At 56.5% G+C, this 25,379-nt stretch overlaps 1 protein-coding gene across 2 annotated transcripts in view; it reads right to left on the minus strand.

Moving 5' to 3' along the window:
• ALPL (alkaline phosphatase, biomineralization associated) overlaps nt 1–25,159 on the minus strand; it is a 59,641-nt gene extending 34,482 nt beyond the window's left edge. The window contains exons 1-2 of one of the 2 annotated variants that reach the window (XM_051856745.3): nt 24,980–25,159; nt 15,698–15,775 (exon numbers count right to left, since the gene is read on the minus strand). The gene's annotated coding sequence lies outside the window, so the exon portion shown is untranslated. The remainder of the gene's footprint in view (nt 1–15,697; nt 15,776–24,979) is intronic. The other variant, XM_051856744.3, reaches the window with a different exon arrangement.
• Between the last annotated feature and the right edge of the window lie 220 nt (nt 25,160–25,379).

The raw sequence follows: 25,379 nt of genomic DNA on the forward strand, positions 1-25,379 counted from the left end.
CTGCGCTGGGACTCACGCCCACGGCACTCCCTCGGTCTCCATCACAGCCCCTGGGGAGGGCTTCTCCGTCCTCTTTACGGAACAGAGGTGAGGCCACCGGCCTGAGTCACACAGCGACCAGTGGCCGGGGGCTGCATCCAGAACTGCCTGCGCTTAGCCCAGAGGCCCGCTCTGCAGGGCAGTAGGGGAGGAGGGCACCTGGCCGGGGGCGTGGCCCTGTAAAGCTCCTCCCCTCTCCCAACCCCTGCTTCAGTTCAAGGCTGGACACTGGCCCAGCAGACCCAGCCCACTCCCTGCCCCGACCTCCTGGCAGCCCCCACCCCACCCCTGCGCCAGGAGAGGACGTGTCCAGGCCACAGATGGCCCATGCAGGCCCTGGACAAGGAGGCTGCGCGCTTGGAAGCCGCAGGCACGGCCAACACAAGCAGACCCTCTGGTGGCACAGGCAGGGGGCTCACGGGCGCACAGGGAGTCCGCAGATGTTTCCAGAAGGCTCCGTGCAGCCGCACCTGAACACAGCAGCCTTCGCACTTCCTGTGGGCTCCCCAGCTGCCCACCAGGCTCCGGGCCGCCACTGCATTCGATAGTCCATGGCGACCCTGGCACCCGGCGGGCTGCCCACAAGGAAGCCATTGCTCACGGGCCGTGTGGTCTCGGGCACAGCGCCTCACCTGTCTGGACCTGTTTGCTGACATGTCACCTGGGGGTGACGCCCAACAGTGCTTGTGCCACTGTCCCGCTGCAGGAAGACGCTGTCGCACAGGGTGAGAGAAAGGCCCGGGCAGGTGGGTGTGCGACAGGAAGCATCAGTCGGCGGCAGCAGTGGCTCGGGGGAGTGCCCCGCGCTGCTGACGCAATCATCGGCCCCGCCCACATGACGTCACTGTAGGGTGAAGGCTATCATGGCTGCGGGCAGGCAGAGCCGTTAAGGAACCCAGCCAAGGTCACACAGCAACCCCCAGGCCACGATGAGGAAGGAAGAGCTAGGAGCTGCCCGCCTGGTCTTCCAAGAGCCCAGTGCAGGGTGGGAGGGGACGCTCTGCTGAGGTCAGAGGGAGCCGACGGGAGAGCGGCTCAGGGTCACGCTCAAGGCCACGTCCCCGGAGCAGCGGCATTCAGGCCAGGCCTGTCCGCATCAGTGTTTCTCTCTGCCACCCTGATCCCAGCATCCGCCAGGGCAGCCTCCAGCACGGGCGCAGACCCACCCGGCACCTCGGCCACCCCCGGGACCGCGCAGGCCCTCACTCAGCCTGCGTGTGCGTGACCGTGTGTGCGTGTGCGTGTGTGAGCGTGTGGGCGGTGAGCTGCAGGACACCGAGGCCACCGCTGCCTGGGACAGGCCCCTTCGTGTGACTGCAGCCTCCTGGGGACCTCTCACTCGCTCCAGAATGGGAGGGGCTGCGAGTGTGTGAGCCCCTCCCTCCCAGATCCACTCCCCGGGGCTGTGACGCACAGAGTGAGACAGGTAGGGGCTTTTAGGGTCACAAGTCCACGCCCAGGTCTAACATCCCCGAGCTGTCTCCTCCCCGGAGCGCAGGGTAATGAACTCCACTGGGCCTCCAGGGCGGGCTCTCAAGGCCACGTCCTCAGTGCCTCTCTGATGACTGCTGTGACACCGGCTGCCCTGTTGGCCATCACGGCCTGATAGTGTCGCAGTTGCTTGGGAAGCAACCTCCCCCTTTCTGGCTGGACTGGGCCTGTCCCCAGTGGCTGGACTGGGCCTGTCCCCAGCTCCAGGTGGCTGCCAACTGACACAAATGCAAGACACAGCCTCCACCTGGACGGTGCGGTCGTGGGCTGTGAAGTGGTGGGGAGGGGCACTGCGCAGGCTCCCCAGCCAGCCCACCAGGCTCCTGGCTGCAACTACATTTGAAATTCATGGCGACCCTGGCACCCGGCGGCCAGGGCCAATGTCCAGGCCCCACAGCAGGAAGGCGGATGGAGAAAGACAAGGACTCTGAGCCTTGGGTGAGAGCACCTGGACGCCTGGATGCAGCCATGCCTGAAGCCTGCCTCTGAGCATCCCGGTTACACGAGCCCACTAACCCTCTTACCATTTGCCTTGGCGTCTCTGTTCCTTGATTACAGAGGCTGACCCCAGCTTTCCCCTGCCCCCCCACACTGCCAGCAACCTCCCCGTCACTCAACCTCAGCCGCGTCTGCCCGCGGCGAATCCTGCAAACGAGCTAAGGGGGCTAACGCGCTCCAGCGACGTGCGAAGAGTCCAGTGCAAGGCAAGTGGGCTTCCACCTGGATGCTATAAACGTGTGGATTAGAGGAGGGTCTCCGGCGGGGTCGGACCCTCACCTGCCGCCAGGCCACCATCAGCTTAGTTCAACTTCCGACCCACAGGTTCCAAGTGTCTGTTTTTAAAAAAGATTTTTTCATTTATTTGAAAGGCACAGTGACAGAGAAGAGAGAGGGAGATCTTTCATGCACTGGTTCCCTCCCCAGATGGCTGCAACAGCCCCAGGACCAAAGCCTGGAACTCCATCCGGGTCTCCAAGGCCCTTCAGTGTAGCCCAGATCAGTCCTCATTCCCAGTCCGCACACAGAGCCCCAGGAGGCAGCGTGGAGGAGGCGTTATCTCCGCCCCCACTTCAGAGGCAGGAACCGACCCTCAGCGAGGGAAGCAATTTGCTCCAGGTCTCTTGGCTACAGAGGGGCAAGGCCAGGCCAAGGCCGCAGCTCTGCCTGGCTCCGAGCCCAGCGCTTTCTCTCGTGGCCGCTGGAGTGGAAGGGCTGGGGCTGAGCCTGCCATTTCTTTGAGACACTCTGTTCCGCTTAGGACTACTCCGGGTGGTTTCAAAAGCTAAAGAGGGGGGAGGCATTTGGTCACCAGCTGGGACGGCCACAGCCCGTATCGGACACTTGGGGCCAGTCTCGGCTCCTCTGCTCCTGATCCAGCTTCCTGCTAATGCGCACCCTGGGAGGCAGCAGGTGGTGGCTCAAGCACGTGGGTCCCTGCCGCCCACGTGGGAGACCTGGAGGGAGTTCCATTGGCCTGGCCCAGCCTTAGCTGTTGTGAGCATGTGGGGAACGAGCCAGCAGACGGAAGGTCTCTCTCTCTCTGTCTGCCTCTCTGCCTCACAAATAAAATGAAAAATAAGTCAATAAATTAATAATATATCAAGCTAAAGAGAAGAGGAAAGCCAACCATGGGCTTCCTGCTTGCCCGAGGGTCTTGACTTCCTAGGAAGCCCCCGTGCTCCGGCCCACCCAGCTTTGCTCTCCTCAAAGGCTTCACTGCTTGCAGGCCACAGCAGAGGAGACTGGGGACACCACCCCCCCCCCCCCCCAGTTCTAGGCACCAGTGCTTTCTTGGGCAGCCCTGTCACCCAAGCGACCTGTGCCCGCCTCTCTCCCACGCCCCTGCCCTACCTCCCCGCTGGGGTGGACGGAGCAACCTCCGTGCCCTGGGCCCTGCCCCAGAAGTCACTCAGCCAGCAGTCCTCATCGCCTGTTCACTGGGCAGCTCCCTGCCAGGGGCTGCCCTAGGCTCTGAACGAAGCAGCCGAGTCCCTGCCGGTGGGGCCGGCAGACAACGGGAGAGAGCACCGTCCACTGCAGGTGGGGAGCACAGGAAGGAAAGGAAATGGGGAGGAGAGAGAGGCTTGCAGTTTTAAATCTAATGGTCCAAAACAATAAAACAAAATAAATAGGGGTGGCGTCGGGTGCAGCAGTGGAGCCACCCCTCGGGCTGCTCGCACCCTAGGTGAGCGCCTGGGCTCCTGGCCCGGCTCTGCTCCGGCTCCGGCTTCCTGCTAGTGCGCACCCTGGGCGGCAGCAGGTGGTGGCTCAAGTCCCTGGGTCCCTGCCGCCCACGTGGGAGGCCCAGAGGGAGTTCCAGGGCTCCTGCGTGTGGCTTGGCCCAGCCCCAGCTATTGTGGGCATTTGGGGAGCGAACAAGCAAATGGAAGATCTCACTGTTTTTATGTCTCTCTGTGTGTCTTTCAAATAAAATGACAATAAATACAAATCGAATGGCCAGAGAAGGTCCTGCCAAGAAATCGCCTCACGCAACCATGCAACACCCGCCGAAGCCAAGAACACGACCACAGGCTGGGATGCATCGCAAGTCCCGCACGGGCCACCGCAGCCGCTGCACAGGCGCACCCCCACCCCGTCCCCCACGTGCCCTCTCCCCAGCCCTGACCGAAAGGTCCTAGCAGCCCATTTGCAGATGAGGAAACTGAGGCTCACAGAAACAGAGCACAGCCCAGACGGACAGCATAGGCGGCGTGGGAAGCTGCAGCCTGCCCTCTGCAAGTGCCCTGGACCCCCATCTGTCACCCAGCCCCCCTCCCCCCCCAGCTCCTTCTCTGGGCTGGGGAAAACCCCGTCCTCCTCTTGGCTAGCTCCACGTCCTGCCGGAATCCACCTCCCTTTCCAGCATGGCTGGCATTCCCAGGTCACCGCGAGACCCAGCTGGCCCCACCCACCCAGGTTCAGCCTCCTCCATTAGCCCCTGGCCGTAGGAAACCCACATTTGCAGGAAACCTACAAAAGACATCGCCTGCATGGTCCCAGCCCAGGGCTGGAAGAGACACGTCACCGGGGCAGGGTGTCTTCCCATCTGGATTCGTTCCAGAATCCCTCAAACGGCAGCCTCCTCTTTCTGAACACCGTGGCACAGCAGGAAGACCTTGGCCTTGGAGGAGATGGGCCCGCGGTTCCCGCCTGGCCACAGACCTTGGAAAGTGGCTGCCTGCAGCTACAGCTTCCCGATCAGTAAAACAGGTTTAGTCACTTAGCGGCCTTGCCGAGTTGTCGTGAGATCGAGTGCGGCTGCAGCAAAAACTCTTAGCAGAGCCTGGCAGAGAAGCAACCGCAGTCATGAGCTCCCACACTCACAGGGAGGCACGCTATCACCTCTATTCCACAGGGGAGGGAGAAAGGAGTCAGTTCGCCCACTCTTCTAGCTCAGAGGGGCTCCAGGGACAACACTCTCATTTTCTTCCCTGGAGGAGCCTGTGGTTCAGAGAGGTAGCAAGACCTGCCCAAAGCCACACAACCTGGAGCTGAAGAATCGGGACCAGCACCCTAGTTTTCTGGCTCCAAAATCCACGCCAGCACTGAGTACCCCCCAGATCTTCTGGGTGTACTGGAGACTTCTCTGCAGAAAGCAGGGGAAGGCAGTGTAAGCAGAAGGAGCGGCGCATGCGAGGGTCTGGAGGCCACACCAGTCTTCGTCGGAGCCCTGTGAGTCACAGGTGTGTGCACAGGTTGGGGGAGGGGCCTCGCTTTTCACCTATTTCCGCCCGTGCTTTGTTGCTAACACTTCTTTATTCTGTTGTGTGCTGTGACTCTCTTTGGCCCATTTCTAACGCTTATTTAAAACCCTTGGCCAGAATTCTTCTACGTCGGGTGCATCGCTAATCAGGCTGGGGTTCTTGCCAGCAGCCAGGAGCTTCTTCCAGGTCTCCCATCTGTGTGTGCAGGGGTCCAAGCACTTGGGCCATCTTCTGCTGCTTTCGCAGGCCATTAGCAGGGAGCTGGATCAGAAGTGGGGCAGCCAGGAATCAAACCAGCACCCAAATGGTAGGTCGGCACTACAGGGGGCAGCTTAACCCATTATGCCACAGTACCGGTCCCAGGCTGAGGTTCTTTTGAAGTCCAGCTGGTGATGGGCTGAGGTGTGCACACCTGGCCCTTAAAACAAGCAGTGGTGCCCTGGTGCAGCGGGTTAAGCTGCCACTGACATCCCACATCTGAGTGCCTGTTTGCATCCCAGCTGCTTCGCCTCCGATCCAGCTTCCTGCCGGTGTGCACCCTGGGAGGCAGTGATGACGGTTCAAGTACTTGGACCCCTGTAACCCACATGGGAGACCCGAATGGAGTTCCTGGCTCCTGTCTTTGGTCGGGCCCAGCCCTAGCTTTTGCAGGAATTTGGGAAGTGAACCAACGATTGGAAGGCATTTCTCTGTCTCTCCCTCGCTCTCTCATGCTCTGCCTTTCAAATAAAAAAATCTTTAAAAACAAAATACCAACAGTGAGGGAAGACTCAATCAATCTTGGAGTAATGATAGAAAACCTCACAAAACCCAGGCAATTGTGAGGAAAACAGCATTTCCCTGGGAAATGGGCGTTTCACACTGGTGTCAGGGCAGCAGGGAGGGAAGGCGGGGTGTTGTCCCTCAGGGTGGAGAAAAGAAAACAGGGTCTGGACACTTCCATCGCCTCCCCGGCCCTATGCACACACCCACTGTCCTGGCACCCCGGGGCCAGGGTCCTCACTTGGACACCCGCAGGCCGGCAGGTGGCACCAGCACACACCGGGGCCGAATCTGGGCAGCTCCACAGGAAACGCGGGGTTGCAGGAATCAGGAGGGGCTGATGGGCCTCCAGGGGGCTCTGTCCCCACTTTCCTCGCAGGCCCCAGCTGTCTGTCCCTGGGGTGCCAGAGGGAAGCCCAGGCCTGCAGAGGGGGAGGGGTGATGGCCAAGCCAGTGAGGAGCTCACAATTAAAGCAGAGTTTCCCTCTAAGGAAAAGCAGCCTGACAGAGATGGCAATGGGCTTGGCCGATTTACAACAGGTGGACTGAGAATTTCAAATAAGCATCAGGAACACGCAAAAGAAGGCACCAGCCACCAGGACAACAAAGTGTGCAAATGTCCTAAAATAAATGAAATAAATGCAACCATAAATGAAATATCAGCAGAAACGGGGAGAAGAGAACGCAGAGTGGGTCCAGCCGCGGGAGAACCCGACAGGGAAGCAGGACGTCAGCTGGGGGAACTCTTCCGGGAGGAGCAGGGGGAGCAGCGGCGGCTGAGAACCAGGAAGTAGGAAAGAAAAGTGAATGGAACATCTCGCTCAATCTGAATTAATTTGACAAGGATCATCAGGCTCACTGTCAAAGTCGCGATCAGGAAGGTTCTAGAACAAAACCAAAGGGCACACAGTACTCATTTCACAGGTGACAAAGATGATCAGCCGGACTACACCAAAGCTGGACACAGCTTCTCCTCGAGAGACCATGAAGAAGCCGAACAGAGCAGACCCACAGCGAGACACAAATGCTCACAGCGCACAGAGCAAAGACCCGCACCCGGCAAAGAAAGCCCTCCCTAGGCTGAAGGCAGAGTCAGGCACGCTCCTCCCTCTCCGAGGGCGAAAGACCCCAAAAAGAAGAAAACGCGCACGTGACCCAGACTGCCCGGAAACGCGCTCAGCATCCTCACCTACCAGGGAAAGGGAGATCAAGCCCACCGCACGCTCATCGTCACGGCAGCATCCAATCAAGAGACGGAAGTGGACACCCATATCCCGTGTCCAAGTGCCTGGGTTAGAGCCCTGGCTCCACTCCCAGTTCCAGCTTCCTGCTACTGCACCCTGAGGAGGGAACGGGTGATGGCTCCAGTGGCTGGATCCCAGCCACCCCTCTGGGAGACCTGAGGGGCTTCTTGGCTCCTGGCTTCAGCCTGGCCCAGCTCCAGCTTCTATAGGCATGTGAGGAGTAAGCCAGAAGACAGGCGATCCTGGTGTCTCTGTCTCTCAAATAATATACATACATACGCACGTGCACACACACACATACATACATCAAAAGAACAGCACGACAAAACAGCAAGACGTAGAAAAACTTGGAAGTCTCCTATATCGGCCATGAGAGTATAAAATAATAAAGCCACTTCGGAAAGGAATTTAGTAGTTTCTGATAATGTTTATAGACTCACGTGATGCAATAATTCTAACCCTAAGTACTTGCTCAAAAGAAATGCAAACACACGGGCAGGCGTTTGGCACACTGACTAACGCCCTTGGGACGCCCACCTCTCCTATCAGAGAGCCTGCGGTCAAGACCTGGCTAGCTCTGCTTCAAACTCCAGTCTCCTGCTGATGCGCACCTGGGGAGGCAGCAGGTGACGGCTCAGGTACTTGGGTCCCTGCCACCCACGTGGGAGACCCAGACGGAGTTCTGGGCTCCTGGCTCCAATTTGATCCACACCTGGCTGTCACAGACGTTTAGGGAGGGAATCAGCAGATGGACAATCTCTGTCTTATTTCTGTCTCTCTGCCATTCCAGTTTAAATGAATACATTTTAAAATGAAATGGAAATAAAGGATTTTTATTTAGAATAACCAGCGACAGGTGAATAAGTAAACAGTCGTGACTACTGATGTATGGACTACAACTCAGCGACAAAAAGGAGTGAACTTCTAGCGTAGCAAGCACAGATGTGCTTAAAACAGTTCACACTACTTGATTCCATCTATATGAAACTACGGAAAAATCATCTCATCTATGGAAAAAAAATCAGAATAATGGTTACTTTTGGGAGGCAAAATTGGCTGGGAAGAGATATGAAAGCCCTGGCTTGGGGGAAGCCAAGGTGATACACAAACATTCGTGAAAGTGCATTGAACACTTAAGATCTGTCTGAAATTTTACCTTAGCCAAAAAAAGACAGCAACAACAAAAACCACACGCCAATGTGGAGATAACAGGAATCCCAGGAGGCCGGTGTTGTGGGGTAGTGGGTCAGGCTGCCGCCTGCAAGGCTGGCATCCCACATGGGCACCAGTTCATGTCCCAGCTGCTCCACTAATGTGCCTGGGAAAGCAGGACAGGTTGCTCCAAGTACTTGGGCCCCCGCCACCCACACAAGAGACCTGGATGGAGGCCTTGGCTCCTGGTTTTAGCCCGGCACAGCCTTGGCCATTGCAGCCACTTAGGGAGTGAACCAGTGGATGGAAGATCTAGCTTTCTGTCTCTGCTTCTCTCTCTCTCTGTAACTCTGCCTTTCAAATAAATAAATCTTTTTTTTTTTTTTTTTTTTTTTGACAGGCAGAGTGGACAGTGAGAAAGAGAGAGAGACAGAGAGAAAGGTCTTCCTTTTGCCGTTGGTTCACCCTCCAATGGCCGCCGTGGCCGGCGCGCTGCGGCCAGCGCACCGCGCCGATCTGATGGCAGGAGCCAGGTGCTTCTCCTGGTCTCCCATGGGGTGCAGGGCCCAAGCACCTGGGCCATCCTCCACTGCACTCCCGCGCCACAGCAAAGAGCTGGCCTGGAAGAGGGGCAACCAGGACAGAATCCGGCGCCCCAACCGGGACTAGAACCCGGTGTGCCGGCGCCGCAAGGTGGAGGATTAGCCTAGTGAGCCGCAGCGCCGGCCTTAAATAAGTCTTTTTTAAAAAATTGGAGACCAAGAAGATAAAAATTAAGGGAGGCAATATTTGAAGAAATAATGAGGATAATTTTGGAACTAAACAAAAATGAAAGATCTCAGTTTGAAAGAGTGGGAAATATACCAATCAGGACAGGAAAATTAAAAACTCACACTTAGATACATTGATGTGAATGTCAAAATATAAAAAAAATTCTAAAAGTCTAGCGAAAAACAAATCATTTGCAGAAGGACTAAGTTGCAAAGTGCCAGCATCCCATGTGGGCACCAGTTCAAGTCCTGGCTACCACCACCTCCAATCCAGCTCCCTGATAAGGTGCCTAGGAACGCAGCACAAGATGGCCAAGGTACTTGGGCCTCTGACACCCAAGTGGGAAACCCAGATGGACCTCCAGGCTCCTGGTTCTCGTCTTGGCTCGTCTCCTTTCAATTCTTTTTCCTGGTCATGCACATCCTGGGAGCTCAAGTGCCTGGGTCTCAGCCATCCATGTAGGAGCCCCGGATAGAGCTCCTGGCTCCTAGCACTGGCCTGGCCCAGCCCTGGCTGTGGTGCCCATTTGGGGAGTGAACCAGCAGATGGAAGATCAACATCTCTCCCTCTCTTTTCTCTTTCCCCCTTTCTCTCTGTAACTCTGCCTTTCAAATAAAAACCAATCAATCTTTTTAAAAAATTGAATTGATCTGTCCAAAAGGAAAAAAATTTAAAGCAAGAATTTTATTTCCAGCTAAACTCACCTTCAAATGTTATAGGCTAATAAAAGTCACAGCATTCAGATTCAGGTTTGAACAAAAAGACACCCTCCATTCGCTCCAAAATGATTTGTTTTTGAAGGAACGACATAATATAAACAAGGTCCACAGACAAAGATGTCTGAAGATTGAGCAAGTAACTCCAAGATCAAAGAAAAGAACAAGTAGTTTGTAGACTGTATCTCTAATAACTCAGAACTAAAAGATCTGGACAATCATTAACATGATGTCAGGAGCCGGAGGGCATGTGGGGGAAGGGTACAGAAACTGATCGGAAGAGCAGACCAAGGGATATGAGAATATGCCAGTTCCGTCTCTGTGGGAATAAGGCGATAAAACAACGAATTACAGCAGAAAAAGCAGGACAAATCTGAAACAAAAATGGAGCGCAGCATAAACACAGTGCACACACACACATTCTTTTCAGGAACACGCAAACATTTTAAAATTTGTTTCCACACCAAGCCATAAAGCAAGGCTCTCATTTCAAATACGAGGATTTCACATAGCCACATGCTGTGGCCACAGTGCAATTCAGTTAGAACTTAGGACAAATAATTACTCATACCCTTAGAAATTAAAACATCCCTAGAGAACTCGTGGATCAAAGAGAAGCCAGAGGAGAAATTAAAAGTTACTAAGAAATGGATGATAACACTACATAGTAAAAACTGCAACACAGCGAAGGCTAAAAGTCAACAAGCTCGGGACCAGTGGTGCGGCAGATCAGGTTAAGCTGCCACTGGCCAAGCCAGCAGTTTGAGTCCCAGCTGCTCCACTTCCCATCCAGCTGCCCGCTGATGGGAATGAAAAAGCACCTGGGCCCCTGTCACTCATGTGGGAGATCTGGACTGAGTTCCAGGCTCCTGAATTTGGACGGCCCAGCCCTGGTCGAAAGTAAATGATTAGTCGACGGAAGGGCTCTCTCTCTCTCTCTCTCTCCCCCCCCTCCCATCCCCCCTCCCCCTTTGTGTCTCTCCCTCCCCCTTTGTGTCTCTCCCTCCCCCATTGTGTCTCTCCCTCCCCCTTTGTATCTCTCCTTCCCTCTCTTTGTCACTCTGCCTTTCAAATAAATAATTTTTTTTTAAAAAAATGAGCTAAGTACCCAATTTAGGAAGTTAGAAAAAACAGAAACCCAAAGAAAGTAAATGGAGATTATGAAGAGCAGAAATGAACAAAATAAACAAACAAAAAAAGATTCGATTGAGAAGGTCAAACCACAAGTTGGTCCTTTAAAAGGTCAACAAACCCATGGTGACTTTAATCAAGCAAGATAAGGAGGCAGAGGCAGAAGGAGGGAGGGAATACAACATTATGGAAAAAAAGGAGAGTAAGAAAATGCTATAAACAAGCTTATGCCAATATGCTTGAAAATACAGACTACATGCACACACGCCTGAAAATACACCAAAACAGGAAGACATTAAAACCACAAAGAAAAGCAAGTAAGACAAGGTGATTTAACAGGTGAGTTCTACCAAACTTTAGGAAACAAATTATCTCGATTTATCCAAACCTTTGTCAGAACAGTAGAAGAGCAATTTTTCTAATTCTGAGGCCATCACATCTGCAATTCCAAAGCCAGGAAAACAAAATTGATATAATAATTCTATACAAGGCTGGCGCCGCGGCTCACTAGGCTAATCCTCCGCCTTGCGGCACTGGCATACCGGGTTCTAGTGCCAGTTGGGGCGCCTGATTCTGTCCCGGTTGCCCCTCTTCCAGGCCAGCTCTCTGCTGTGGCCCGGGAGTGCAGTGGAGGATGGCCCAAGTACTTGGGCCCTGCACCCCATGGGAGACCAGGAGAAGCACCTGGCTCCTGCCATTGGATCAGCGCGATGCGCCGGCCGCAGCGGCCATTGGAGGGTGAACCAACGGCAAAAGGAAGACCTTTCTCTCTGTCTCTCTCTCTCACTGTCCACTCTGCCTGTCAAAAAAAAAATTCTATACAAGATATCACTAGAGCATAACCAAACATACACATCGTGAACAGGTTAGGGCTGTCCTAGGACTGCAAGGATGGTTTAACGTTAGAAACTAACTACACTCAGGCTGTCGCCGTGGCTCAATAGGCTAATCCTCCACCTGCGGCACCAGCACTCTGGGTTCTAGTCCTGGTTGGGGCGCAGGATTCTGTCCTGGTTGCCCCTCTTCCAGGCCAGCTCTCTGCTGTGGCCCGGGAGTGCAGTGGAGGATGGCCCAGGTGCTTGGGCCCTGCACCCTCATGGGAGACCAGGAGGAAGCACCTGGCTCCTGGCTTTGGAGTGGTGCAGTGTGCCGGCTGTAACGGCCATTTGGGGGTGAACCAACGCAAGGAAGACCTTTCTCTTTGTCTCTCTCATTAACTCTGCCTGTCAAAAAAAGAAAAGAAAAGAAAACTACACTCATAGATTGAAAGAAAAAAAAGAACTATTTCAAGATGCTTTTTAAATACAACTCAATATAATTTAAAATCTTTTAAAGGCCCTCAATTATGAATTGAAGTTTCTTTAGACTGAAAATAAAAGCAATTTATTACAATCTACAGTACAATTATTGCAGGGGGGCCAGTGCTGTGGCATGGCTGGTTGAGTCACCACCTGCAGTGCCAGCATCCTGTATCAGAGCACTGGTTCCAGTCCTGGCCGCTCTGCTTCTGACCATGCTTCCTGCTAATGCTCCGGGGAAAGCAGTAGAAGATAGGCCCCTGCCACCCACGTGGGGGACCTGGATAGAGTTACAAGCTCTTGGCTTTGGCCGGGCCCGGTCCCAACTGTTGTGGGCTTTTGCGGAGTGGAACAGCAGATGGAGGATCTGTTTCTCTTTATCTAGCTCTCATTTTGCCTGACATCTTCTATCCACTGGTTCACTCCTCAAATGGCTGCAATGGCTGGAGCTGGGCCGGTCCAAAGCCAGGATCCAGGAGCTTCCTCCCGGTCTCCCATGCAGGTGCAGGGGCCCAAGGACTTGGGCCATCTTCTACTGCTTTCCCAGGCCATAGCAGAGAGCTGGATCGGAAGTGGAGCAGCCGGGACTTGAACTGGTGCTCATATGAGATGCCAGCACTGCAGGTAGCAGCTTTACCCACTATGCCACATCACCAGCCCCATCTGCTGCTCCACTTCTGATCCAGCTCCCTGCTAAAGCACCTGAGAAAGCAGCAGAAGATGGTCCAGGTATTTGGGTTCCTGCCACCCATGTGGGAGACCCAGGTGGAGTTCCAGGCTCCTGGCTTCAGCCTTGCTATTGCAGCCACTTGGGAAGTAAACCACTCACTGGATGGAAGGTCTTTTTCCTTGTCTGTCTCTCCCTCTCTGTCACAAAAGAACATTAAGAGGAAATAAGCAAACTCCAGACTGTTAAGTAAATGATGATACCCCTCCATAAAGTTAAAGACGCATATTATACATAAGTAATGCATGTACATATGATTTTAAATACTTATAAAAAGGGGAATGAGAAATCCCAACTGTATGTGATATAGGTCTATGTAATTGAAACATTAAGAAAAAAATTAGTCAAAAATCAATGAAAAAATACCTAACTCCAAAAAGGCAGGGGTTGGGAAGGCTCTGATTTGGGAAGTGGGGTGGGGAGGGGTGAATTACCGTCAGTTTCTAGTCCTGGTGTAACTGGGCACTGGTTCTTGAATGTTTTAAATGTATTTCTTTTTTTTTTTTTTATTTGACAGGTAGAGTTATAGACAATGAGAGGGAGAGACAGAGAGAAAGGTCTTCCTTCCGTTGGTTCATTCCCAAAATGGCCACTACGGCCGGTGTTGCACTGATCTGAAGCCAAGAGCCAGGTGCTTCCTCCTGGTCTCCCATTTGGGTGCAGGAGCCCAAAGACTTGGGCCATCCTCCACTGCCCTCCCAGGCCACAGCAGAGAGCTGGACTGGAAGAGGAGCAACTGGGACTAGAACCCGGTGCCCATATGGGATGCTGGCGCCACAGGCAGAGGATTAACCAAGTGAGCCACAGTGCCAGCCCCTAAATGTATTTCTAATAATGAAATTGACAAGAGGTCATTTATAAACTAACAATGAGATGACTGAAACAAAGTTCACGGTAAATCCAAGGACAGACCCCAGCGAGGAGGCTTCCATCAAATAACTTAAAAATACTCACACTGTGCCAAACACCCTAGCAGATGCAACTTATCTCAGCCAATCCTCAACACTCTACTGGGCCAAGAAGACTGTCCTCTTTTTTTAGTTCAGTCCCTTGGCCGAGGTCATTGGCGTGGATCTGAATGACCCTGCCCAGGTCACTGTGCCTCTCAGGCTCACCTTCCTCCTGACACGCCAGGCAAGCTACAGGACTTTCTCAGCAAACAGTAAGTGCTTAACAAATGTCCACCTGAATCCAGAGGGGCGTATACACTGGAAAGAGACAGGTTGTGGGGGAGGGACCTAGATCCAGTCCCTGTCACCTCCCTCTGGGACCCTGGCAGGAGCATTGCCCTCTCTGGGCCTCTGACGTCCCCCGTGTACCTGCAAGTGCCCAAGGCCAACCTCGCCTCTAAGGAGCCATTCAACAAACAGGAAGTCCCCCAGCTGCTCGCTCCTCCGGCAGACCCCTGTTCATCCCCGCCCTGTCCTCTGCCCACCTGTCTGCAAACCCTGGGCACTGCCCGCCTTTCTGACATCATCTCCTGGCCCCACCCACTCCCCACTCACACCTGAGCTCCTCCCTCTCTGCCCAAGGTTTTTGCCTTTGCTGTTCCTCTGCCTGGAACATTCTTCCTCCAGGTCCTCCGGTGGCTCCCTCCTTCTCACCCTCCGGCTCTGGGTGCTGCCGGCCCACGCACTGCCTTACTCTTCACAAGCCTCCCCGGCACGGACAGCCACACCTGCCCTGACAGGTGCTCAGGGAGGACCTGCTGGGGAAGAACGAGTGGACACTGCCTGCTCCAGGCCCACCTGGTGGCCACTCTGCCCAAGGCTGTGTCCTGTGCCACCTGGGACCCTGCTGGGTCGCAGGCCTGACCATCTCCCACCATCCCGGAAGCTCCTTGTCGGCAAGAACTGGGCCACATTCATCTGTGAACTCAGCACCTGGCCTGGGCCTGGCACACAGCTGGGCTAAGGAAAGGTTTGTTGAATGAATGCGTGTCCTCCTGCGGCGTATCTTTCCTCCTTCCTGCTCCCTCCTCCCTGCCAGGCACCCAGGTGAGCTGAGGAGAAAGGCCACTGGGCAGGCACTTCCTGGGGCACGAACAGTCTTTTCCTTCCCCCAACCCCCAGCCACTCCAGGCAAGAAGGGGTGGAGTCCAGGGCAGGCGCTGCCCCATCACAGGAGTCATGCGGGGCCTGGTCTGGCAAAGCCAAACAAACAGGGGCCTTCCCTGCCGTGCCCGGGGGCAGGAGAGCATGGCAGGCGAGGAGGCTGCAGGCCCGCGGCGGAGCCCCAGCAGAGCCTGGCGCAGAGCTCCGCTGGCCGGGAGCCACGGGGAAACACTTGATTATTCAAATCACATAGTTCCCCAAGAGGAAAGGACCCATTTCCTGCAGCCCAGGCAGGGGGAAGTCTCAGAGCAAAGTTCTTGCGTAAGCCAGCAAGCAGGGAGGCTGCCCACCCCAGGAAGATTCTGGAAGCCGTAGACAGAAACCCAGGGGTGAGGTCTGGGGCAGGATCCCTGCTGAGGGTTCTGACTTAGCAGCAGCAGCGGCCAGCCTAATTGATCTGGCCTCCCCCTGACCCTGGGCTGGAGACACTGGGGCTGCCTGGCTATGCCCCCCACTCCAACCCTACCTTCCCCAAGGAATCACACAGGGGACAGCCGGCCCCAAGCGTCACGCAGTCCACCCCCGCAGCGTTCCTGCCATTCACTCACCTCTGGCCTTGCACCCGTCCTTCCTCTAGTCTGGCTCCGGAAGAATCAACAGGTTCAGGAAGAGTTTACACACGTGGCCTGCAGAGATTTATCTATTATTTATAAGTGATGACGGCCCCGGCCCAGGGCCAAACTGCCGGGGTCCAGTTCTGGATTAACCACTTGGGAGCTGCACGGCCTTGGATGGGTCCCTTCCCTTCCTCACCTGTCAGCCCAGGGATCCGAGTGCCTACAGCTGGGGGAGGCTCAGACGCCAATGACAAAGGGCTCATTTGTCAAGCACTCCGTGGGCCACACAGCACAGACCAGTCAGTGAATGATGAATTTTGACTATGTCACGCTCCAGAGCCGTCAGCTCCTAACCACTTATTGGGTAAACGAGCGCATTTCTGAGCCTGGTCCCTCGTCCCTGAGCAGGAGCAACGTCAACAGCACCTCCTAGTAGGGCTGATAGGAGTTTGAAAGGACCCAGTGACCCCAACGCCCCTGAACAGTGCCTGCCACTCGACTCCCAAGAGCCGTCACTGCTGCACACCCTCGTGGCTGCGGTCACCTCTTCCCTGAAGTCGCTCCTGGTTGCCTCCAGCACACTCGGTCTGCCCCCTTGCTGGCCTCTCCAGACAGCATGACGGCCACCTGCCCCACAGGTGACCACCGCAGGACCGTCCGTGTGCTTGGCCCGGGACCAGCGTTCTACACTTGTGAAGAGGCGAGTAGTAGGGAGGCAGCACGTGACTCACCTGCTTCTGTCCCACCCCTAGGATCTGGGCCCAGGGTCTGCGTTAGGGGAAGGACTTGGTAGGAGGACTGGCTTCCATGTTATGTTACTTAGAACACATGTGTCCTCGGGTATTAAAATGCCAGCACTGTCGACCTGGGTGACATGTCCGTTACCTTTCTGAGCTCCAGTTGCAAGGACTAAGTGAATACACACACATATGTGGGGAGCTTAGGACCAGGCCTGGTTCACGGTACACTGCATAAAACCTTAAACACAGGACTCACATTTGGCTCAGCAGTTGAGCCTCTGCTTGGAACCCCTGCATCCTATCACAGTGTCCGGTATGAGTCCAGGCTCCACTTCCAATTCCAGCTTCCTGCTAATGTGCTCCCTGGGAGACAGCAGGTGACGGCTCAAGTCCCCGGGCCCCTGCTACCCACTCAGGAGACCTGGATGGAGTTTTGGGCTCCTGGTTGTGACCCGGCCCAGTGCTAGCCAATGCGGCCTTTTGGGGAATAAACCAGTGGAAAGAAGATCTCTCTGTGTGTCTGTCTCTCTCTCTCTCTGCCTTTCAAATGAAGTGAAAATAAATTTTTAATTGTAAAACGTAATCGTACGTTGATATATGTGGCACTCCTCTGAGTCCGTCTGCGGAGCTGTTGACACACAGAAGTCACCCAACTCTGTCTTAAGACAGCTTAATCCCTGCAAGCATTCACTCATTCAAAAAGTATGTGTTTTAAATGCCTACTATGCACCAAGGGAGCTTGACACATACAGATTCCGCAAAAGGTGGCTATGACTATTATTATCAAAGACATGAAGGCTGTTAGGGACTGGGGACATATCTGGGAAGCACACAGACAAGAAGGCAGACCCGAGTATGACACCCAGTGAACTCATGCCTGACTAAAGGCTTGCTCCACCAACAGAGAAACTGTCACTCGGAGAAACTGGCTTGTCCTGCTGCCAGTCACCAACCAGCCATGCGTGAGCCGCTGTCACCGATGGAGGAGACGCCTCTGATGGAGTGGGAAGGCAGCCAGGGCTCACGTGTCCACCCAGCGGACAGCCCTCACGGGTTTGCTTTCCCCATGACGATCAAGCAGGCCGGGCCGTGGAAACCCCTGCCCGGTGCAGCCACCTTTCAGAAATGGCAAGGTCACTGAACGCCTGCCCTGGTTGGATGCTGGAACTGGCCGGGGATTCAGACGGGGTCCTACCTTCCAGCAACCGAGAGCCAGACACTTTGTGCAGGATCAAGAGCAAAATCTAAAGATCGGTCAGGATGCCTGCTGACAACACAAGAGGGCGCCCTGGGGAGGGGACAGCAGGTAACCAGGCAAAGATGCGGGAGGGCAATGGCCTTCAGTCTGACACTCCTGACCTGAGCCCAAGGGTTAGCAATCAATTTGACATCCTGAAACTCCTGTCCCCTTTTACAAAACAAAGGAAACACTTTATCAGGTTTTTTAAGTACCTCTTCCTTGTCACAGGGACTTTAAGCCCTTTTAGCACTGAACAAGGGGCACAGCTGTGTGCCCCCCAAAAGGCTCCCTCCCAAACCCATGCCAGAGCCCTGGCAAGTAACTCAGGTTCCTCCTACTTTCGTGGACAAGGGAGAGAAGACACTGAACGGGGGTCACCTGGGCCTCTCCCTCCCCACCTCCCACCCTCACAGTTGGTTCTGAGCGCCCACTATGACTGGTTATTATACTATATTTAGAAGGAACTTGGGAAGGAAAGAGCAGTGGTTGATTAGTGATGTCTGACATGGGTGTAGGACAGGGAGTGGCGGCACTCATGCCACTCATCTACCACTCGTGAACTAGCAGAGTCCCAAGTCTTCACCCTACTCACAGAAGCCATGGGTGTCGGGCAGGGCAATCAGAAGCCAAGAGAGGGAAAAGGACTTGGCCAAGGTCACACAGCTTGAACTGGCAGGGCTGGGATGGAAACCTCCTGCTAGGACTATCATTTCCTTCTCCTGGGCATGTCCAGGGGCTAAGAGAAGCTGATGCCCCACCAGGAGTGCTGTGCTGGTCCCCTCCCTCTGCCACCTGCCACCCCTTCCGGAGACACCAAGGTCCCCTGAGCACCTGTATCCAAACAGAAGCCTCTGACCCAGGATGCTACTCCGATGGGGCAGGAGGGCGCCAGGCCGGGACTTGGGTCTGCCTTCCACTTCCCAGCGGGGGACCTGAGGAAGCTACTAGCTTCGCTGAGCGTCTGCCTCCTGCTTGGTACATGGAGAGACTAAGAGCAGAGCCCAAGAAGGCCATTCAAAGGCATCAGCTCAGCTTCCGACACAGGGTAAGCCCTTCCATGGTAGCTACAAGGATGGGGCAAGGGGGAAACACAAACCCAAACATCCCGCTTCCACAAAACCTGCTCAGGTGAGAGGCCCGGGGTGAACTCCAGCGACCTGATCTGAAATGCACACCGAGGCATCTGACGATTTCTAAACAAGGAACTGACTCTTCCAGGAAAACAGGTCACGTGATCACATCACAGAGGAGGAAACAGACCGGCAATGGGAGGGCGCCAGTGGCCCCGCTCCCGCTTCCCAGTGTCGGGGAGTGGCTGCCTCAGTTTCCTCGTCTATAATGTGCAGGTGGCACCTTGCCTGGCATGTCCACGTTAGGGGGCGCTTGACGAGGCAGAGCAAACCGAGCAGCTGCAGAAGGATCTAGAAGGGGCAGGCGAGGGGAAGCGGGACTCAGGATCAGATGAGACATCTGCACCAGAATGGTAGCAAATGATGCTCTTAGCTCCTGCGTGCTGAGGCAGGCGAGTCTTGGTGGGGACAGCACGGGGGCTGGCGCTGGGGCACAGCCGGCTAAGCCACCACCTGGTCACCTGCATCCCACATCAGAGTGCCTGGGGTCAAGTCTCATCTCTGCTTCTGATTCAGCCTCCTACTCACGGGCCTGGGAAGGCCACCGATGGCGGCTCACGTGCCTGAGTCCCGGCCACCCACATGGGAGACCCTGATGGAGCTCCTGGCTCCCGGCTTCTGCTGGGCCCAGCCCCAGCTGTTGTGGCCACTTGTGGAGTAAATCAATGGATGCAAGCTCTCTCTCTCTCTCTCCCCTTCTCCCTCCCTCCTTCTCTGTCACTTTGCCTTTCAAATAAATAAATCTTAAAAAAAGAGAGACAGCACTCAGAAAGGCCAAGCCGGAGACAGCTCAGCGATGGCCACCAGAGGCCTAGAGGACGCCGGCGATGGGCCCGAGGGCTGCGCGTGGGAGCTGGGGCCGCGCTCGCCTGCGCTGGCCTGCTGCTTTCCTTGCGTGGGAAAGGTGGCCGAGAGGGCAGACCTTGAGGGCAGCAAGTCATGCAGAGGTCCTTTGAAAATCCACACTCGGGGTTTCCAAATAAGGCAAGTGTTCGCCAGCCCTACACAGGCTGTTCTCCAGGCTCTGCCAGCAGTTCGCAGACCTGGCCGGGTGAGGGGCTTGCACCTGGGTGTGGACAGACCTGGAGGATGGGAAGCGGGGCTCAGGGAGTCTCACCAGAGGGTCTCTGAGACCTTAGTCCCAGAAACAAGCCCCACCTTCCCTCTGCTCCCCTCCCCGGGCCAGGGCAGGGTGACAGAGGCCTCCGGGAGAGGAATCTGGGCCCAGCGCCCACCGGCTGAGCCTCAGTCTCACCACCTGCCAAATGGCAGGGGCAGTGCTCCCGGAGCACTACTTCCCACCTGGGGCTGCTTCTGAGCTGCTCTGCAGGTGCAAGGCCTGGGCCCAGTGGGCACCATCGGGAGTGGGGCTCCCCTTTGTTCCCCCGAACCCCCGCACAGCCCAGCTCTGACCTGCTAAGCAGGGTGACGATGCTGTGCGGCTTCTTCACAGGGACCTTCCAGAAGGTCCTTCCATCTGGGCAGCTGCCTCCAGAGCCCCTAGACCTACCCATCAGGCTTCAGGGCCCCTCACACAGCCCCTGTTCAGACACAGCAGTTCTGAGATGCTGCAACCACTGGGTGCCGCCCGTGACCCAGGCCTTGCTGTCCGTGCAGAGGGTGGAATGGGGGAGCTATGGGCTCAGTGTGCAAGGCTGGTGGTGGGCACTGAGCACAGGGCTGTTGGGAGCAGATGGCAAGAGAGCCCCCGTCCTGGGGCAGCTGGGCAATCTTTGGGATGTGGCAACCAGGGCTGCCTGTTTGCATGGGAGCAGGGTCAGTTCACTAAGCCTGGACAGGCTGAGACTGTCACCCCCAAGCCCCACACCTTCAGACCTCCAGGGGACCATCAAAGCAGGAACAAATCCGCGTTCCGGAGACTCTGCCAGACCACAGAGGAGGGGCCGGCGTCCGTGTGTCCCACATCCTACCTTGTGCCCCTGAGAGAGCTGGCCCAAGCTTCCCACAGTCATTTGAATGAGGTCTGAGCCCCCACCAACCTCACATGGCCCCACAGCTTCTAGTCCAGAAATTACAAGCTCCATGAGCCAGCAGGTAATGGCAGTGAGGCATGTGAGCCGGGGTGAGGCAGCGGGGCGCGGTGGAGACTGTGGTGAAGTGGACAGAGCAGCTGCTAATCAGTTCCAGCCACTGTGGCCAGCCAGGGACACAGCCCAGTGTGGCCACATCTTCTGATCTTTCAAGCGAAGCCAGAAACCCATATTTTTATGTAAAACGAAATCGCCTAGCTTAACAACACCAGCAAGTAAATTAAAGCTTTCAGATCGCTGCAGAAGTCAACAACCCCCCGCCCCCACGCCCTGCAGCTTGGAGAGCCCACTTTGGGACTGACTCACCACAACCCTGCACGCCACAGGCCATAAATATCCCAGGAGCAACTGCTGAAACCAGACCCATTCCAAGCCTCAGGGAAATCCCGCCCACTCCTCAGCCACCTGGGTTTTCCACCAGAGGAAGATGAGGCTGGGGGGGGGGGGGACACTTGTCCACGGTCGCACAGGTCCTTTACCTCTCCATCAAGGACCTAGATTCTGCTCTCTGGGCATAAGCTCCTTGCCCACTAACCCACACCTTCTGTGGTCTCCCCCGCACGATTCTAAAAACTGGGGGAGGTGCACCCCTGGGGACAGGCCGTGGCACTTAAGAGCCAGGAGGCTTCATTCCCAGTCCACTGCCCTAAGCAGCCTGGTGACGCCGGGGCAAGCCCCTCGCCCTGCCTGGGCCTCACTCTCCCTGGTCTCCAAGGGCAGTGGACGGTGCCAGCCCCTGAACACCCCGCAGCTAGCGGTCTCCTCTCCAGCCAGGGCTCTGCGGCCTCCGAAAACACAAAATAGTAATAATAATAATACTAACGGCAGGGCGAGTCCGCGGCAGCCAGGAGAGAACACTGCAATTTTCAGCGAAACCCGACTCTGGGTTACTGGAACCCAGAGAGGAGCATGCTCACACGCGGGCAGTTTAACCACCATCCTCCAGCGAACACAAACACATCTGCTTTAACTTCTTCCTCCTCTCCTCCTCCAGCCCCCTGCCCTCATCTCAAATGCTACCCCTTCATTTAAGAAGTCAAATTAAATGCAAACAATTGATTTCATGCCACAGTGAGGCTGCGAATTTAAGCATGGAAAACTTGAAACATGGTGCTTTGTTTTTTTTTTTTTTTTTTTTTTTTTTTTTTTCCTGGGAGCAATTATGAAACGTTGAGTGGTGGTACGGGAGGTGGAAAAATAGGGAGAGTGTTCTTGAATGTTCTTTGGCCACTAAGCACCACAGAGTGATGGCACCAAAGAGGACTTGATACTCGGGCAGATTCATTTTCCCGGAGGCACACAGCTGGGGCCAGGCATCCACGATGCTGACCCGGGCCACTGTTTTCCCTGCAGACCAGGTCTCTGAGACCAAACCAGGAACCTCCCTGTGGCCCTCGGAACGGCCAAGAGGGGCGAAGAAAATCGCCCCACAGTGAGTGCTAACTTCGCAAGAGTAATCACAGCTGGCCCAGCCCAAAGCTGGAAAAATCCTCGATGATCCTGCTGGCCCCTCATAGCAACCCTCGAAAATGTTTATTATTCACCCAAGTGACAGATGAAGAGACGGAGACCCAGAGAGAGCAACTGACTTGCCCAGGGTCACAAAGCAACACTGGGAATGAACCTGCCGTCTGCTGCCCCCAGCTGCCTTCCAGAAGTTAGGACAACTCCCGAAGACGAAGAAGGAAAAAAAAAAAAAAAAGGTAGCGCTGCACAGCCCAGCTCCGGGCTGCCAAGGAGGGCGCCAACGCTGTCACGCTGGGAAGCTGAGTCAGCATTCTTGCGGCCACGTGGACTTCTGTGCTGGTCCTCGGCCCAGCCTGCTCACTCTCCCCATCGTCCCCCGGAGCTCCCGGTTTTATATTAATAAGGCCAGTCAGACTGACTCCAAGGTGAGACCTCTAGCCTCTGCCTCTGGATCCCACCCCTCCGTGAGACAACATGGAGAGCATCGGGAGACCTGGGATGCTACACAGCCGGCCCCCAGCCCCCCCAAAGGCATCTGGGTGTCCCGGGGCAAGCGCCTTCCCCTCTCCCAGGCACGGCTTCACGGGCAGAGGGAGCACGGCCCGCAGCTCGCAGAGGACGTGCAGCACGCAAGTCACAGGACAGCGCAGGGCTGGGCCTGGGCCTGAGCCAGACACAGTGGGCGTGGGAGTGGGTGCAGGGCAGGAGGCACTGCAGACACAGCCCCAGGGCTGTTCCCTGCGTGCAGTGCCGGGCTCCTGGCCCGGGCTGTGTCTAGAAGGCTGAGAAGTGGCATCTAAGGGAGCAAGAGGGCACTGCACCACCCCACAGGCACAGCCGAAGGCCAACGGGGAGGAGCTGAGCAAAGCTGGGGGGCAGGTGCACAGGGTTCAGTGGCGGGGCCGTGATTGGGGCTGCATTTCCTGCTGAGGTGAGGGCTGCTGATGGCCAAGACTCTCTCGGGCATGGGCATGGGCATGGGCACGGGCATGGGCACGCGCTCAACCTTTTGCAAGTATCATCATTTCCACAGCTCACTAACCGAAGGGCCACCTGATCTCCACGGCTGAAAGAGGAGACAAGGCACAGAGAGGGCCCGAACTCAGCCCTCGTCACACAGCCAGGCGTCCGTGAGGGAGAGCCAGTGTTGGGCCATCGACCTGACTGGCTACTGCACCCGCAGTCGGCTTCCCAGGGAACTTCCCAGCGTGGACACCCAGCTTCGGAGCCTGCACAAGTTCTGTTCTGCAAAAGTCTCCACCAAGAAGGTTTTTGTCTCTTTAATTTATGGCCTCCTTCCTAGCACCTAGAACAGAGCCTGGCACAAAACGGACGCTTCATAAATATCTGGTGAATGAAGACAGCATCCTTTGCTCTGGCCTCACTTCCTCACCAGAGGCGCGCTCCCCTCTGCACAGGTGGGGCCACAGCCCTGCCTCCCTCCACCACTAGGCACGTGGGCAGCCCGTGTCCACCGGCTTCTGCTCCGGAATTCGGAAGCGCTGAGTTCAGGAAGGAAAAAGGAGGCAGAGGGTGAGGATGAGCACGGGGCAGGGTGGGGGCAGCCCCAGGTGGGAAGATTCGGAGTGCGCAGGTCTGCAGGTGGAGGCAGGCAGCGCTGAGCCGAGGAAGGGCGGAGGGGGAAACAGGCTTGGCGTCTCGTCCCTTGGGCAGCAGAGTGGGACCAGGAGGCACTGTTGCAGGGTCCAGAGCCTGGGTTCAAATCCTGACCACAGCACTTTTGTAAACTCTCTAAGCCTCAGTCTCTGTTCTGTAAAATGGGATGATGTATGGGAGGTGCTGCCCACGAGCTGCCGTCTCGCCCACCTGCCTCTCCATCTGCCTCACTGAGGGTGTCTGAGTCCTCCCCCCAGCCCATAGGCCCCTTCTGGCCTGAATCGCTCCCTCTTTGGATCTCAAGGGTCGCCCCCCTCCATTCAGCCGCCTTTGTAGAAGCCCCCTCCCCCACCCCATTATGCGTTGCAAAAGGATCAGAAGGGACAATGTGAGTGGGAGACGGTTTTCTCCTGCGTTTAACCCTTTCTTGCCAAGACCCGGGTTGGGGGGGGAGGGGAGGGAACCAGCCCTGGGCAGCCCACCTCACCTGTGCACATCCGGGAGCGGGGTCACGGGCTCCAGAGCTTTGCCCCAGGGCTGCCGGGCCACCCCTCTCCCAAACACACACCTACAGGCGGATCTTGCTCTTTTTCCCTCCCCCGCGCTCCCTCCCTCTGCTCTTACCAGCTAGGACCTAAACTTCCTAGACCCCGCACTGACAGAGCAGCCGCTTCCCCTGGTGGCTGCGGCCAGCCCTGCAGTAACCCGGTGGTGGCTGAGTGGTGGGCAGGAGAGGGCCCCCGGACACGGGCCGGGGGGGCTACGGGGGCAGCGGGGACAGGTGTCTAACCGAGGCTGGAGTCCCACGCAGCAGCCCGGCAGGTGGGAAAGTGCAGGAGAACAAGGCGGCCCCGAGCGCGTCTCGCAGGCGCCGCGGGCGCCACGTCCAACCTCCAGCCGGAGCAGCGCCTCGGATGCGCGCGAGCACGCGGGCGCGTGCAGGGGCCCCGGGTCCTGCAAGGGCTCTGCGGGGACCCCCGCCCAGACACTTCGCCTTCCACCTCGCCGGGGACCGACTACGACCTTACCTGCGCGGAACTCGCGGACGAGGGTCTGCCCCGGCACGAGGGGCGCGGGGCCGGCGAGCTGGGGCCGAGGGCTCACAGTGGCGGGAGCGCGACGCTGCCGGGGCCACCTCCCCCGCGGGTTTATAAAGGCGACCGCGGGGCCCCGGCGCGGCCCGGCGCCCTCCCCGCCCCCGCTGCGCCCCGCCCCCGGCCCGAGCCCCGCGCCCCGCCGGCCCGAGCGCCACGCGGCCAGGGCGCCCCCTGCCGGGCAGCGGGGGCACACTCCCGGGCTCCGCGGGGCCTCGGCTGGGGGTGCACAGGAGCCGCTAGCTACCCCGCGTCCCGTGCCCCGCCCGCGCCGGGCTCAGGCTCGGAGCCCGCTGTCTGCGCGTCCCCCGCTCGCCTTTAGCTTCGGCCCCCG

This window comes from Oryctolagus cuniculus, chromosome 7 (genome assembly GCF_051225735.1).
Source record: "Oryctolagus cuniculus isolate XC-2025 breed Fujian yellow rabbit chromosome 7, ASM5122573v1, whole genome shotgun sequence".
Taxonomy (NCBI): Eukaryota; Metazoa; Chordata; class Mammalia; order Lagomorpha; family Leporidae; genus Oryctolagus; species Oryctolagus cuniculus.